This window comes from Solanum stenotomum, chromosome 6 (genome assembly GCF_019186545.1).
Source record: "Solanum stenotomum isolate F172 chromosome 6, ASM1918654v1, whole genome shotgun sequence".
NCBI classification, from domain to species: Eukaryota; Viridiplantae; Streptophyta; class Magnoliopsida; order Solanales; family Solanaceae; genus Solanum; species Solanum stenotomum.
Window position 1 is genome coordinate 42,852,489 of NC_064287.1, and position 14,501 is coordinate 42,866,989.

The 14,501-nt window shown below is 30.5% G+C and overlaps 1 long non-coding RNA gene and 1 pseudogene across 1 annotated transcript; both read right to left on the reverse strand.

Annotated features, from left to right (window-relative positions):
- Window positions 1–1,178: 1,178 nt before the first annotated feature.
- LOC125867775 (receptor-like protein kinase HERK 1) lies at window positions 1,179–2,829 on the reverse strand (annotated as a pseudogene).
- Window positions 2,830–6,297: 3,468 nt separating this feature from the next.
- LOC125867795 (uncharacterized) lies at window positions 6,298–10,340 on the reverse strand. Its single transcript, XR_007446668.1, has 3 exons — window positions 9,981–10,340; window positions 8,547–8,615; window positions 6,298–7,652 (listed from the first exon to the last, which is right to left on the reverse strand). It is a non-coding gene; the product is annotated as an uncharacterized LOC125867795 (long non-coding RNA).
- Window positions 10,341–14,501: the final 4,161 nt, after the last annotated feature.

The window sequence follows — 14,501 nt, forward strand, 5'->3', positions numbered from 1 at the left end:
TTGGCCGGTAACCGTCTTTAATGGATCTTAGAGGATGCTTAACCCCTTCCCTTTAGGATAACTAGAATTCTTACCTAGAATTTCATGTTTAGTAGACCTTAATTGAAGTCAATTTTAGCATTACATAGTTAATAATTTAGGCATCCTAATTTGCCTTAAAAATAATTAGGTGGCGACTTCTCAAGTTAACTAATTTGGAAATCACCAATACGTTGTACACGTTTTGACCTCGAGTTAAAATGGGGTATAACAATAGTTTTGTGATCAATGTTACATATATACTTTGATTGCATTGTAAAAATAAAATAAAAATTACTACATACTTGATTGGATCACCTATATTATGGTCCGGAGTGAGGATGATTTTGAACTGATGTTTTATTTCTATGATTTGGTAAATATTTGCTTACCACAGATTTGCTGAGAGGAAAAGGAATAGGAGACTGTATTTGCGATACTAGTTATATTTCTGCAGAGTATCAATTGAATCAAATCGTCATTTCTATGTAGAAAAGTCATCTTTGAAAAAGCTGGAGATTAGAGCATTTTGCTAAGTTGCAAAGTTGAAATTGGTACTACAAAGGTTGGGAATTTGTCTTCTTTACAATGGGGTAGGCATCAGCAGGAGAGTATCACTTGCTAATGAGAGTAGTGTATAATGCGAGGGTTTCGTCAAATAAATGTACTTTTGCTTACCTGGTTCTTTGACAGATTAACCGTTGCCATACTTTCAGATATCGTATGGCAATAAAGAGATCAAATAACAAGCTTTAATGTTACATTTTACTTTATTTCATAGCCACTAATTCTGCAGTATTACAGAGTATCTCAAACACATCAAACATCTAGGGATATGTGAGGGACCGTCTCTAAGAGATCCCAGAAGAGGTACACAATGGCAACTTTCGTTTGCCTGTTTACAATAAGAAAATGGATTACCATGTTTTTGCTTCCGCAAGGTTGCAACATGATGAGGGAATATAGGTATCAAAGAACTATGTTATCAGGTCTTCCCAGAGGCTCAAAATTGTTCCATGTTTTGAAAGTGTCTTTTTGCTGACAAGATATTAATAGAATGATTTTCTACGTACAAATAACTTATTAGAAACCATATACAACATGTGAAGCAATCGAACACACATAATAGAATGAAGAGAGGATCCACAGGTAGAGCAATGCATATTTCCAAAGTTAACTTTCTATATAAAACTCAGAAATTTGTAGAATAAATTGTTAGAAACACATTAAATCAATCTTCTTATGATGCATGAACAAACGTGGAATTAACGAACACTTAAGGATGGTATTTACCACTTTCACTTAGATATCCATCCTCGGACTTGATCAATTGTGAGAAAACCCTACTCATCCCCAGACTACTGTTTGATCATCAAAATTTGAATTCTCCATCTGAGCAGCAGATAAATTGGCATCAACATGACTGATACTGTTTTCTTGTGAAGAGCTCTCGCCAACAGAGATGGTACTGTTTTCTTACGAATCATCTTGAATGACAGGCTCTTGGAGATGGAGTGCATACTCTAGATTCCACACCACATGACCCATAGATGGCCTATCTACCTGATAACCAGCTAAGCATTTCTCCATTGTTTCTCCAAACTTCCTGAGGGAATCTGGTCTTATTTTGCCAATAAGATTGGGATCTATGATATGTTCCAGTTGTCCCTTCTTCTGCCACTTCAATGCCCATTCAGCCATGTGGACCTGATCCCTCGGAAGAGATGGAGTTACGACAGGCCTAGCAGAAAGAACTTCACATAAAACAACACCAAAAGAATAAACATCAGATTTTCCTGTCGGTTCTTGCCTCCTAAAATATTCGGGGTCAAGGTAGCCCATAGTTCCTTTCACGTTTGTGCTAATATGAGTATCAAATTGATCAAGCTCATGCATTGTCTTGGATATTCCAAAATCAGTAATTTTTGCCACAAAATTCTCATCAAGCAATATGTTTGTAGACTTGACATCACGATGTATAACTCCATTGGTATGAAGGTAGTGCAGACCTCTTGCTACCCCAATGCATATCTCCAGCCTCTGCTCCCAGCTCATAGTGGGTAGACGTAGATCTGACCCATACAAGTGGCTCCTGAGGTTCCCATTCTCCATGTACTCATAAATTAGAATCATCTCATATTTTTCATCACAGTATCCAATCAATGAAACCAGATGCGGATGGCGGAACTGAGAGAGCGTCTCAATTTCTTGTAGAAACTGTTTAGCACCTAGTTCGGACCCAGGACTACCCCTTTCAAGGCCACCTTTGTACCATCACACAAAACACCCCTGTAGACCTTCCCAAAGCCACCCATTCCAATTAACAACTTGTCATCAAAGTTGTTAGTTGCTTCCTGCAAAGTTACAAAAGGAATTCGATTACTTTCAACAGGAATCCAATGATTCAAGTTAGAAGCATCATTTATGGATGTTGTTTCCTTGGAATGCTTGCTTCCCATAAATAGATACAGGGAATCCAAATCCTTGAACTGGACAAGCTACTCCGAACTGTTTTATTAAGCAAAAATCAACAACTCAGAAGAAGTAAATCTCATAGTGTCAAAGTTGAAAACATATACATAAAAAATGAGCCCTAAGAAAGATCTAGAACAATTGCAACTATAATAGAAGCTTCTACATGAATCACAAATATATGTAAACAAAACAAAAGTTTGAGGAAGCTGTAATTTTACCAGAACAGTGGAAATTTGGAGAAGACGAGAAACTGAGAAGTCTTTTCTGTGCAGCGGGTCTTGGATAGTTATTGTGCGTCTCTCTCTTGGCTAACTGTTTAGTGAGAGAAGCCAAAAGGCAAATTTTCCTTATTTGGCCTATTTTATTACTCCCTCCGTCTCATATTATAAGTCACCCATTTCTAAAAATAGCTGGACCACAATATATGTCATTTTATAAAATTTATGCATAAATTACCATATTCTACCCATTATACCCTTGATTGATTGATTAATTAATTAATCTTGAAAATGTATTTACTTTGACTAACCTAGGAAATCTACAAGTAATTAATTTCACTAGGAGAGTACTTTATTCATTAATTAACTACTTTCTTTATTCATTACTTATTCTATAAAATTTGATTTTGGAAAAAAAAATATCAACAAACAAATTAAAAATAAAAGATGAAAAAAAATTCAAAAATAATTTCAAAAGTTGAATCTCCAACAAATTTTATCAAGGAAGATGACATTTTAAAAAGTTCAAAGAATGTAAAAATTGAAGACTCAATCAAAACATGTGAAGGCCAAACTGAGAAAATCAAGATTCAAATAAAGGAGTTATGCACCATTTAAATCAAAAAACAAATGATTTGTCGAACTAGAACTAAAATTCATTTGTCTTCTAATTTCATTATCAATAACATCATTTGAATATTTTGTGATGTTGTCATGTTTGCTTTAAGAATTTATATATAAAAAATATAAAAAAACTTTTTACACAATATATAGGAAAATTGAGGTGGGAAAAACTTGATTTTAAAATTTTTTTGGATCAATTGGTGAAAAAATTTGGCTCCAAAAAGTAAAATTTAAATAGTCATCCAAATGCATTTATATTTTTGAAATATAACATTTCATCATTTATTACAAAGTTGTCATAAGTAAAATTAAATAAGGGCATAACGGTAAAATTTTCTTATTTCTTAATGTAAGTGCAAATAAAAAATGTGACTTATAATATGGGACGGAGGGAGTACTTTACTTCCTTGTTCATCATTACTTGTTCTATATGCTTCCATTTATAAAATCAATAAATAATTTACTATTTTGTGTCTATTTTATCCTTTTTACTAAATAGTATTCCCTCCATTTCATATTAATTGAATTGTTGAGACATTTTTTATTTTTCAAATTAACTTAATTGTTCAATTTTCAAGACTATTTTTAAAATATTCTTCAATTTTACCCTTCATTTGGATTTTCAATGTGATGACTTCAATACAATTTAATTAATGTTTAGTTATTTTAATTATAAATTTGACAATAATTAATAAGGATAAAAATGGAAAACTGTGTTCAATTTATGTCTTAATCTACTTTTCTTAAAGGGTGTGAAACACCTCAAAAATTCAACTAATATGAAATGGGGGGAGTATTTATTTTTCAATATTTAATGACTTACATTTAATGGAAAAGGATAAAAAATTGCCCTTAAACTATGTGAACGGAACAAAAATGTCCTCCGTTTATAGTTTGATTAAAAAATGCTCTTACAGTCAATACTTTGGTTAAAAAATGCCCTTACAGTCAATATTTTGGTCCAGAAATGCCCATAGTTACAAAATGGGTCAAAAATACCCTTTTTTGAATATATATATATATTTTCTTTTTAAACACGTCTTCTTGTTTTCTTTCTTCTAAAATCACTTTAACAAATAAAAATGTAGGAAATAGTTTTTTTCTTCTTAATCTCATTTTATCAATTAAAATAGAATAACTCAATGTACCATTTCGACATATAGTATATATCATATACATATATAAGATCATAGTATATCCATCATTAATTTATATTTATATAATGATAAAAAATAAGAAATATTTTCATTTTTTATTTTTTCTAAATTGAAGTAAGATAAACATTTGCTAATTTTAAAAAAAAAAACATTATTAGAAAAAGAATGAGTTCGAAAAATAATAATAATAATAATAATAATAATAATAATATATTTATTTGGAAAATGAGCATTTTGACCCATTAAATAACAATAAGGACATTTTTGGACCAATGTATTAACGGCAAGGACATTTTTTGACCAAATTACAAACGAAGAACATTTTTGAACCAAAGTATTGACTATAAAGACATTTTTGAGCCAAACTATAACTAATACATCATTAAATTATAATCAATTAATATTCCCTGCACATAATCAATGTTAGCTTTTAGGCATAGATTCTTTGGAAAATCTCTATGCGAAATTATTTAGCAAAGGCAATTAAATTTTATATCAATACACCGTTTCTCACTTTCTCTTATAAATTACTTTAGGATTTGTCATGAAAAAAATAATCTAATTTAGTAAAATATTATATTTTTTAAGTTATATATAAAGACCCCAAAAATAATAAAATATCAAAATATTCAATATCAAATCCACTCAAAAATATTAAAATATCAAACTAAATTCAAATAATATCGGAAGTATTCAAAAAATTATTCAAGTATGTGAAATTATTTAGCTATATCACTTAACTTAGTTTTATAATTATTTAAAAATACCTTTTTAAAGAATAAAATAAAAAAGTTGTTTTTTTAGTTTTTGCTTTACTTTTAGTCCCGCTTTTTTTTCTTAGCTTTTTGCTTTGGGATTTTATTCTTAAGCTTTTTCATCTTTCTTTTCATTTGCATTTGTACTACTAATGATATATTTTTAATAAAATACACCTACTAAGGTCTTAAAGATCACTCAATTATGAATAATTATCTAAAAAAAGTCATTAAATTTTATTTTGTATCAATAAAATTATTCAATTTAAGACTTTTATCTTCAAAAACCATTCAATTACAGAAGAATGGTCAATTCTAACAAAAGAGCTTCATGAAATGGTTGAAACGTTGAGGGATCGATCATTTCAAAGAATATTATTTTCATTTTTATGCAAAATTGTGTTTGTAACGTGCATGTTTAGAAGTCAAAACACAAGCTTTCAAATTATGAATTGAATCAAAAAATAAATTTCAATGTAATGTTTAATACAATTAGAAAAATTTAGACTTGGATCTATTTTTAAAAAATCTTTTAAGTTTTATTTGTCCATTAGTGTTCAAATATTCAAAAATATAGATAATACTAGATAAGTATGGCCCGTGCCCAACGTCTTACATTTCACGGAGCTCACTTATATGTATGCTCAAGTGTTAGCACGGGCACAATGTCTTACATTTCAAGGAGCGAGCTCACTTATATGTATGCTTCAAGTGCATAGCTGCCAAAAAAAACTAAATAAGTCTAATGCGTAGAGAATGAAGCGATAAAATCTTTTAGTTGACGGTAATGCAAAATGTCATTGTGAAATGTACAATGATGAGATCTTAGACTCCCCAACTCAAGATGAAAAGGAATGACAACATATATTAGGACACAGGACACAGGACATAATAATATTTTGATAGTATTTGACAAATTATATATCAAAGCACAAAAGGAATTGAACATTGCTCGTGCACTGCACGAGCTCAATACGGAGGACATTCCTGTCCACGCCATAATTACATCTCAATTAATTAAAATTTAACAGTTACGAGAAAAAATACTTTATACCGCAGATTTCACGTTCTGTTTTTTTATCTTTTATTCTTCTCAATATTACAAAAGTGAATCATATCATAGTATACCTTAGCCCTCTTTCCATCTCCTATCATTCTTGTATGTTTTTATTTGTCTATTTTGACAAAACTAAATTTAAAACCTCATCACTTTTACACTTGTGAATGCATAGCATAAAATATTGCCCCTTTTCAGACTCACATTACATAGAAATTGATCGCATTGAATTGACCAACACGAGCAAGTAAAATTGATAATTTAACCCCATGGGAGACAAGACTTACCACAAAAAGCTTAACACAAAGTTATCAAAGATCACAAATAAAAATCTACAGCTATTAAGGATACATGTTGCATGGATTGTAATTTTCAGACTTTGTCAATATTTAAGCTATGCACAAAGTGTTCTCGCCATAGGTTACTGGTTAAGTCAGTGGAATGGAATGAGATAAGAATCTCCAGAGATCTCCCGTCTCCACTTAACCTTCTTGGCTGAATCAACTGTCACTTCTTTCTCCAGAAAGCTAGAGTATCAATCTTTCTTATGATCATAACCAAATCTCTTGATCCTTCTACACCTGCTCTCCCTTTGTCTTGATGCTTTAGGATTTATTTCAATTTTGAAAATGCAAAACTAAGAGTGCAAATTGAATTAAAAAAAAAAAGAGAGGATATAATGAGTCACCAACCATGTATTAGAACCAAGAGATTTAAACTTAAAAACACCAGAGCTTTGTGCACATCTTCACATGAGGAGAAAATGGTTACAAATTTTTTGTTACATTTCCAACTCCTCATGTTTCTATTGTTTCTTGTCTTTACATGTCATAAGCTTAGCTTTTGTTTATAAAAAAATGGCTTTATGATTCAAAAAAGGTGTGCACATAAGTTACTTGAATCGAAAATTAGACTTCAAAATTGAAATAAATCCTAAAGCATCAAGACAAAAGCCTATGCTACGTGGGAGAATTCTAATTTTTGAAGTGCTACTGTTTCAATTGTTAAAAAGCATTTTCTACAAGGGTAGGGAAAAAAAGGGATGAATTGTGTGAGGAATGAGAACATCCATAGTATGACAAAATTCATAGAAAGAACACAATATGTCGGCGCTAAATTATCAAAATTAAAATACTGATAATAAGAGGAAGAGCTTTTCAAATTATGCAAAGGTGAAATGTTTAATCAGAAAATAAAAATAAAAAGCCAAAAGTAAATGATAAACCTAACGCAACCATGAAAGGCTAGACACATATGCGGACTGTAAGTTATCGATTCACTTGATCATAAGGAAATAAAGGAATCTCATAATTATATGACACGCAAAATGGAATTGCCATTCCTTGTACTGGAAAAGAAAAAAAAACTTGAAATTAAAGCATCAAAAAAAGACAAACGAACTTTGAATTGTTTAAAATTCACAAACGCTACAACAACCCAAGCCAAAATATATGCATGTTTTAAGGCTAATCCTAGTTGTTGATCGTGATTTGACATGGTAATAGGCAAGTTAACACTTTTTATAAGTCTTAGACAAATATGTAAGTCCCTGAACTTGAACGTGATTCATAAATACATGATACCAAATATGATATAAGACAAAGGCAATATAGTTATCTTCTCAAAAAATACAGCCAATATAACTATTCCTAAACTATTTCATTAAGTTGATTTTGTCAAAAATAAAAAAATCAGAGAGGATTTTCACAAGAAAAAAAATCATCACAAAATTGCTAGACTTTAACCCATTGTAGATGTCATTGGCTTCTTGCTATTGCAATTGAAACAGACGGGTCCTTTGAGACTTCATATATTAACCAACATTCAAATCTTTTTCCAATTTCATGTGTGTGATAACAAAAGAAAACAATAGAACCTAGTTGTTTCTATACTATCAGTTTCTCTATTATCTTGGCAATACCTACTTCTCTTTAAAAGCAACAAACTATTATCGGCTAAAGCTAAATGGTTCAATTATCATGCTTAACTGATAAAAAAATGAGTTCGTATAAAAGAATGCATGCAACACTCACTGGAGATACATAGAGGGCAAAAAATTAAGGAGATAAGATCATTCAGTCCATCACCATTGTCAAAAGAAGTTTAACAATCAGAGAGAGTATACACAAATTTTAAACAAAATTCGCAAGTTCTATTTCGGCAGTAAATAGTCATCAGATTAGGTTTTTTTTTTTTTTTTCAATAAGGACTGTTAGGAGGAGGAAAATTTGAGATACATTACCTTGATCAGCCTCTGTGTTCATTGAGTCTAAACTGGTCGATATCCTTTTCTGTAACTTGCAGTTAAAAGCTAGAGGTGTAAAACAAAGAGAGTTCGTCAATAAGAGAATTGAGTTAGTTATTTATGCCAAGGTTGGGAAAAATGAAATCTTTAAAATCATAAGCGAAACAAAAACATGAGCAAATAAAAAGAAATACACGAGGAATAGCAAAAAGCTCAATATATGTTAACATGAGAAGTGGTACCATTCACCAATGAGGCAATGTGACAACACCAAGTCTATTGTACAATTCTAAACATTCAAGGAATTTAAAATGAATGCAGAAAATTCAAATTTTACTTATCAATGTAAACAAAATATAATTTTTCTAGCTAAGACATTTTTTAAACAAGTGGTGAACGTCAAATATCCTTCAATAGATAATTACATATGCATACTTTATTAAATCTTGCTACAAATAAAAAATGAAGATTAGAAGCATGATCAAACCACTTAAGTGTATAGGAACTGAATATGTTCGAACAAGTGATTGCACGCTTAGTCTCCTAGTGTGGTAGGTCAATGAAGTTGTTACAAAAAGAAAATACACTCCGGGCGCAATCACTTGTTCGAAATGCGGAAGATTTGAATGGCAAAGAGAGAAGGCTCGGCAAGGAAGGAATGGAAAATTGTCAAAGATGATCTCTGTTGACAGAACAATGGGTTGAATAGCGAGAATAATTCCTTTAGCCAGACTGGATTTCTAATGCCTCGACAAATTGATCAAGATAGATGACAACACTTTTCTCCCCTTTTTCTTATCGATAGGGTAATCTTCTCTTATGACTTTCACCCTTGCCCGAAAATAGAGAATGAAGCCCATGTTTGATCCATTCATTCTGCAAGTAGGGAGGATCCAGAGCGTTGCCTCATCCTACATATCCAGTTGCTAGACACTTTATTGGTCTGACCATTCTCTCATTCTTTAATAGGTAGGGATAGGATTGTAGCTTAGAACAAAAGCAATACCTCATATGAGAAATCTGAATGCCTGCAGAGTTGGAAGATATGGCAGAACTCTCCAGAGTGTTCTCGATTTGCCAGTGTCCAAGCCACCTTACACTTACCTCGACAATGCACCAACACAAGCATATGATAATTCTACCCAACAACCTTAAGCAGATAATTTTTTTTACCTATAGTGTTTTTTATAATTCCACTGGAATTGGGACCTTCAAAAAGGTATGTTATTCGATTGTGGGGACAAATGGAAGGAAGTGCTAACTTGTATAAACAAACACCCAAAAGGATAGCAACTACTATATAGAATATTGAAATAGAAGAAGATAGATACACTTATTTCAGAGACTGAAGTTCAGTTCATACAAAGGAAATGGAAATGATAAAAATTGGAATCAATAAATAAATATAGTGAAAGATTGTTAAAAGCTTACCAAACCCGAGGATTGCTGGTGATGAAATCTATCTTTCTCTTTAAATATTTGTCAAACACCTCAACCATATCCCTTAAAATTTTGAAAATATTTATCCTAATCTAGCTAGTGCATAGGCTTCCGAGCTCATCTTGATAGTAAATACCAACAATTACCCAACTCGAGTATCATGGAGATTGGAGAAGAAGAGCACTATGCCTATTTCTTTGCTTGAGTCATGTTATTGAATATAATAAGAAGTGAGGGGAAAGAGAGAGAAAGCTCTAGAAGGGAAAAGAAAGACACAGTATGTGGTTTGCTAAAAAATCTTAGCAGGACGATTATACATTACCCTTGAAAAAGAGCATATTTACAACCTTGCCATTGGTCGTTCCTCACTTCTAACTCTACCTATAGCCGTGTACATAAATTTGTTATGTCAGCCATATCAGACTCTTATATACTGAAATGAACAATAAGGGAAAAAAAGAAAGACCAACTGAAAAACCATAGAACAATAGTGCAAAGTATATCAAAAAATCACATATTGACACACAGTAGTGTAATCCAGTTTGTTTCAAATTTGTTTTTCTGATCAGCAGCTTCCACCAACAAAGTAGCTCCTCTGTCCTTAAAAAGGGAAGAAGTAGTATATGTAAATTTTAACAGTGTAATTGTTGAAAGTATTGCTCAACTTTAATTTAATTACTCCATTAGAAAGTGTTGAAGGTACAACTCAAGTCAATAATTAACTCCCTCATCTCACAAAGAAAATCAAAAAGTTAGATACAAACTTACTTACTATACGTAGTAAGTAGTGATAAACTGAAAAATCAATTACTTTTAATAGCTATAAAATGATTTATTCTATTATGAAACTTTTATAAACCTCAAACATACACATGATAAGTTCAACGATATAAAAAGACAAAGCTTGAAATTTATTATAATAATAGCATATGAACAGTGATAAATGTCTACATTTGTAGATGCCAAATTTTCACCGAATAGATAAAAACTTACATCGCTTTGTATGCCTCAGGCACATGGTACTTGAGATGAGTTTTGAAAGTCAATATCTTACATGCATACTTGAGTTGTTTGATTCCAAGGCCAACTCAAGATCCTCCTTGGCTGTCTTCAAACACACAAGAACCAAGGAAAAAAATGATTTGATAAGTCAATATCAATGAAAAATAAAATTATGGATAAACTCTTCCAAGAAATGCATGACAAATAAAAAAATAAATAGCATAGAGACATTCAAAAGAAACAATTTAACAAAAGAAATGTTGATTGATAGAAGACTTGAACAAGCTATTAACTTCAATTGCATTCTTCAATTTCTCTGGTTCGAGGATAAGCAATAATGAAAATCGAAAAGAAGAAAATTAATGAGGCAGAACATGAAAGCAGAACAATAACAGTAGCAGACATGATCTTAACCCATAAAATTGAAATTTTTGAACACTACCAAAAGAAGATTAGGAAAATATTGAGAGAGAAAACTAATCTGATTTTGAAGTACAGGATGAAAAATCAAAGAGAACATAGAAGAGAAAGTTGGGTAGAACAATAACCACAGTATCTATGAATTTAAGTTATAAAATTGAAAAATTTAATCTTGAGGCAAGAGCTGACCTAAGAAGGCACACCCAGATATGAAGATGAAGTTAATGTGCATGTCTTGAATTTAAGTATGGATGAAAGAAAATTTTGGACAATTGGGAGAAGTCTTCTGGAAATTCTCCATTGTTGGAACAAAGAAATGAAACAACGAGTCTTCTAGAAAGGCCGAGAAAAAGCTAATTATAGAAATTTATCTTTGAACAAAAATGACGGATTTGCCCTTGGATTAGTGGAAAATTACCAAAATAGCCTTGGCCGTCCTAACTAGATAATTTAAGGCCCGTGATACGGGCCCAATATAACTTCACATATTTTGTTGAAAAAATTACATAAATTCACAACTTAATATATCATAATCCTCTCTCAGATATATTCTTATTTCCTATCGAATACATTCATCCCCTCTCGGATCATAGATATCCCCTCTTGGATACATCCCTTCCATGAAGTAATATATATCATTAGTAATGTATTAGACAACCAAGGAATGTATTCGAGAGCAACGAAAAATTCAAGATTTTTGTAATTGAGGAAACTTCTGGGATATGATGTAATTAGCCTCTAATTATATGAGATCTCTATACTTTGTACTATTTTTTTACAGTAAACAATTTCAATATATTACTTAATAATCTTTTTCAAATGTTCATACGACATAAATGCATCGTTTACAACCCAAATTGAGAAAGTTGAATTCCAAAAAATTCTGTGCAGCAAGGAAATAGAGAATTGTGTTAGATTATGAGTTAAAACATTTCGCATTCGAGGAATATATAAAATGTTGATATCTTTGAAAAAGTTCATCGATCTTCATATATTTTCGCAAGTGGTATCTATTTTTTACAATGTTATCATCTTCTTTTTGTAATACTTGCACCATAAATTTTGCATCTGATAAAATACTAATCATTGGTCAACCAATTCGTAAAGATCGATTCAAAGCCTTTCAAATCTCTATTGCTTCAACTTAAGTATAATGTGTTTGTAGTTTGCTTTGTCGGTGAATTTTGTGATACATTTCATTATTGTCTTCGATAATAGAAATACTTCTATTTATTTTGGTTTTAATATTGAAAGTATTTATTAAAAACTTGATTTCTAACTTCCACAACAATAAAAACAATCATGAAATCAATTATTTCTATACAATAACAATTATCATAATGTTATATTCTAAATATTGAAAGTATTTATTAAAATATTGATTTCTAACTCCACAAAAAAAAAACAATCATGAAAGCAATTTTATTTTTAAATACGATAACAATTGACATAATGTTATATTCTAAATTATATTAATAATTTTTTTTGATACTACACTCTAAATATCATGCTGTAAAAGAAAACTTTGAATCTTACCCCCACAAAATAACCAATATACTTGTTTTTCTTTTTCAAGTTATTATTTATTTTTTAGTTTTTTTTCTTCCTCTATATTTCGCAAGCCCTTTTCTATTGACATTTTCATTTTTTGTTTTTTCTTTATTTTTTAACTACTCATTTTTCTTTAGTTTGTATTTTAATATTCCTTAGAATTTGAATATTAATTTTTTTTCCTTGTCAAATTTTCCCTGTTAAATAGTTTATCATATTTGATATTAAGAGAATATTCTATATAGAAATGAAATTTTTATATTTTTTAATCTTTTGATGAATACATTATCAAATCATTAATTTCTTAATAGTCAAACATTGTTCATTCTTTTAGTCACGTAATTTTATATTTCTTCAAATTAATTAAAAAATATTGATACATCATTTTAAAGATTATTTTAACGATCAAGATACGAATTTAGTGGTCATATTATGTAACATAATATTAAAAATATGTTTACGCAATAACCCTTTAATGTATTTTTAGGAACAAAATATTAACTATTCAAACACATTTTATTTTAAATTAGTTCAAAATTTTCTTTCAAAAACATGTCAAAACAAGCTTAGCATTTATTATTGTTTGTAAAAAGTTAATTAATAGAAACTCTTCATTTTAACACAATTATAAAAACATCTTTATGGGCTAATTTTAAAAGTAAAGGAATGTATGGATTCTTCTAGATTTTCATTTTGGTCATTAATTATACAATTATTATTTTGCCCTTAAATAATATTAAAATTACTAAAATGCCATTGTTTAATAGATATTTTTGGTTTAATGAAATTTCACACTACAAAAAAAAAATATATATATATATATATATAGAAAATGTGATTGAAAATGTGGGTCCATATTAAATGTCACATCATTAGGATACACATGACATTTAAGAAAAGATATTTGGTTGTATTGTCATTATAAATCTATTACCATTTATTTGATGCCATAACATAAAAACAAACATTCTAGAATATTTAGAAAATGACAAATTTGCCCTTGGTCGTCCTCAACTTGGCTCTTCTATATAAAACTAGATAAGGGTGCCCGTGCAAGGCACGGGCAATATTAATTAGCCCCACTTGGCCATTTTTGATTGGTTTGGTAGTATTTGAGAGCATAAAAAAAGGGCTAAAAGAAAGAAATATTAATTAGCCCTACGTGGTCATTTTTGATTGGTTTGGTAGCATTTGAGAGCAAAAAAAAAGTGCTAAAAGAAAGAAATATTAATTAGCCCTATGTGGCCATTTTTGATAGGTTTGGTAGTATTGGTAGGAGCTCTTTTAAGGAAGGAAATGACGGGAATACCCTTGGTAGTCCAAGGGAATTACCACTTATATAGTATGATGAAAATGACGGGAATACCCTTGGTAGTCCAAGGGAACCACGACTTATATAGTATGATGAAGCCCTACGTGGCAATGAAAAAAGTGCTCAAAGAAAGAAATATTAATTAGCCCTACGTGGCCATTTTTGATAGGTTTGGTAGTATTGGTAGGAGCTCTATTAAGGAAGAAAATGACGGGAATACCCTTGGT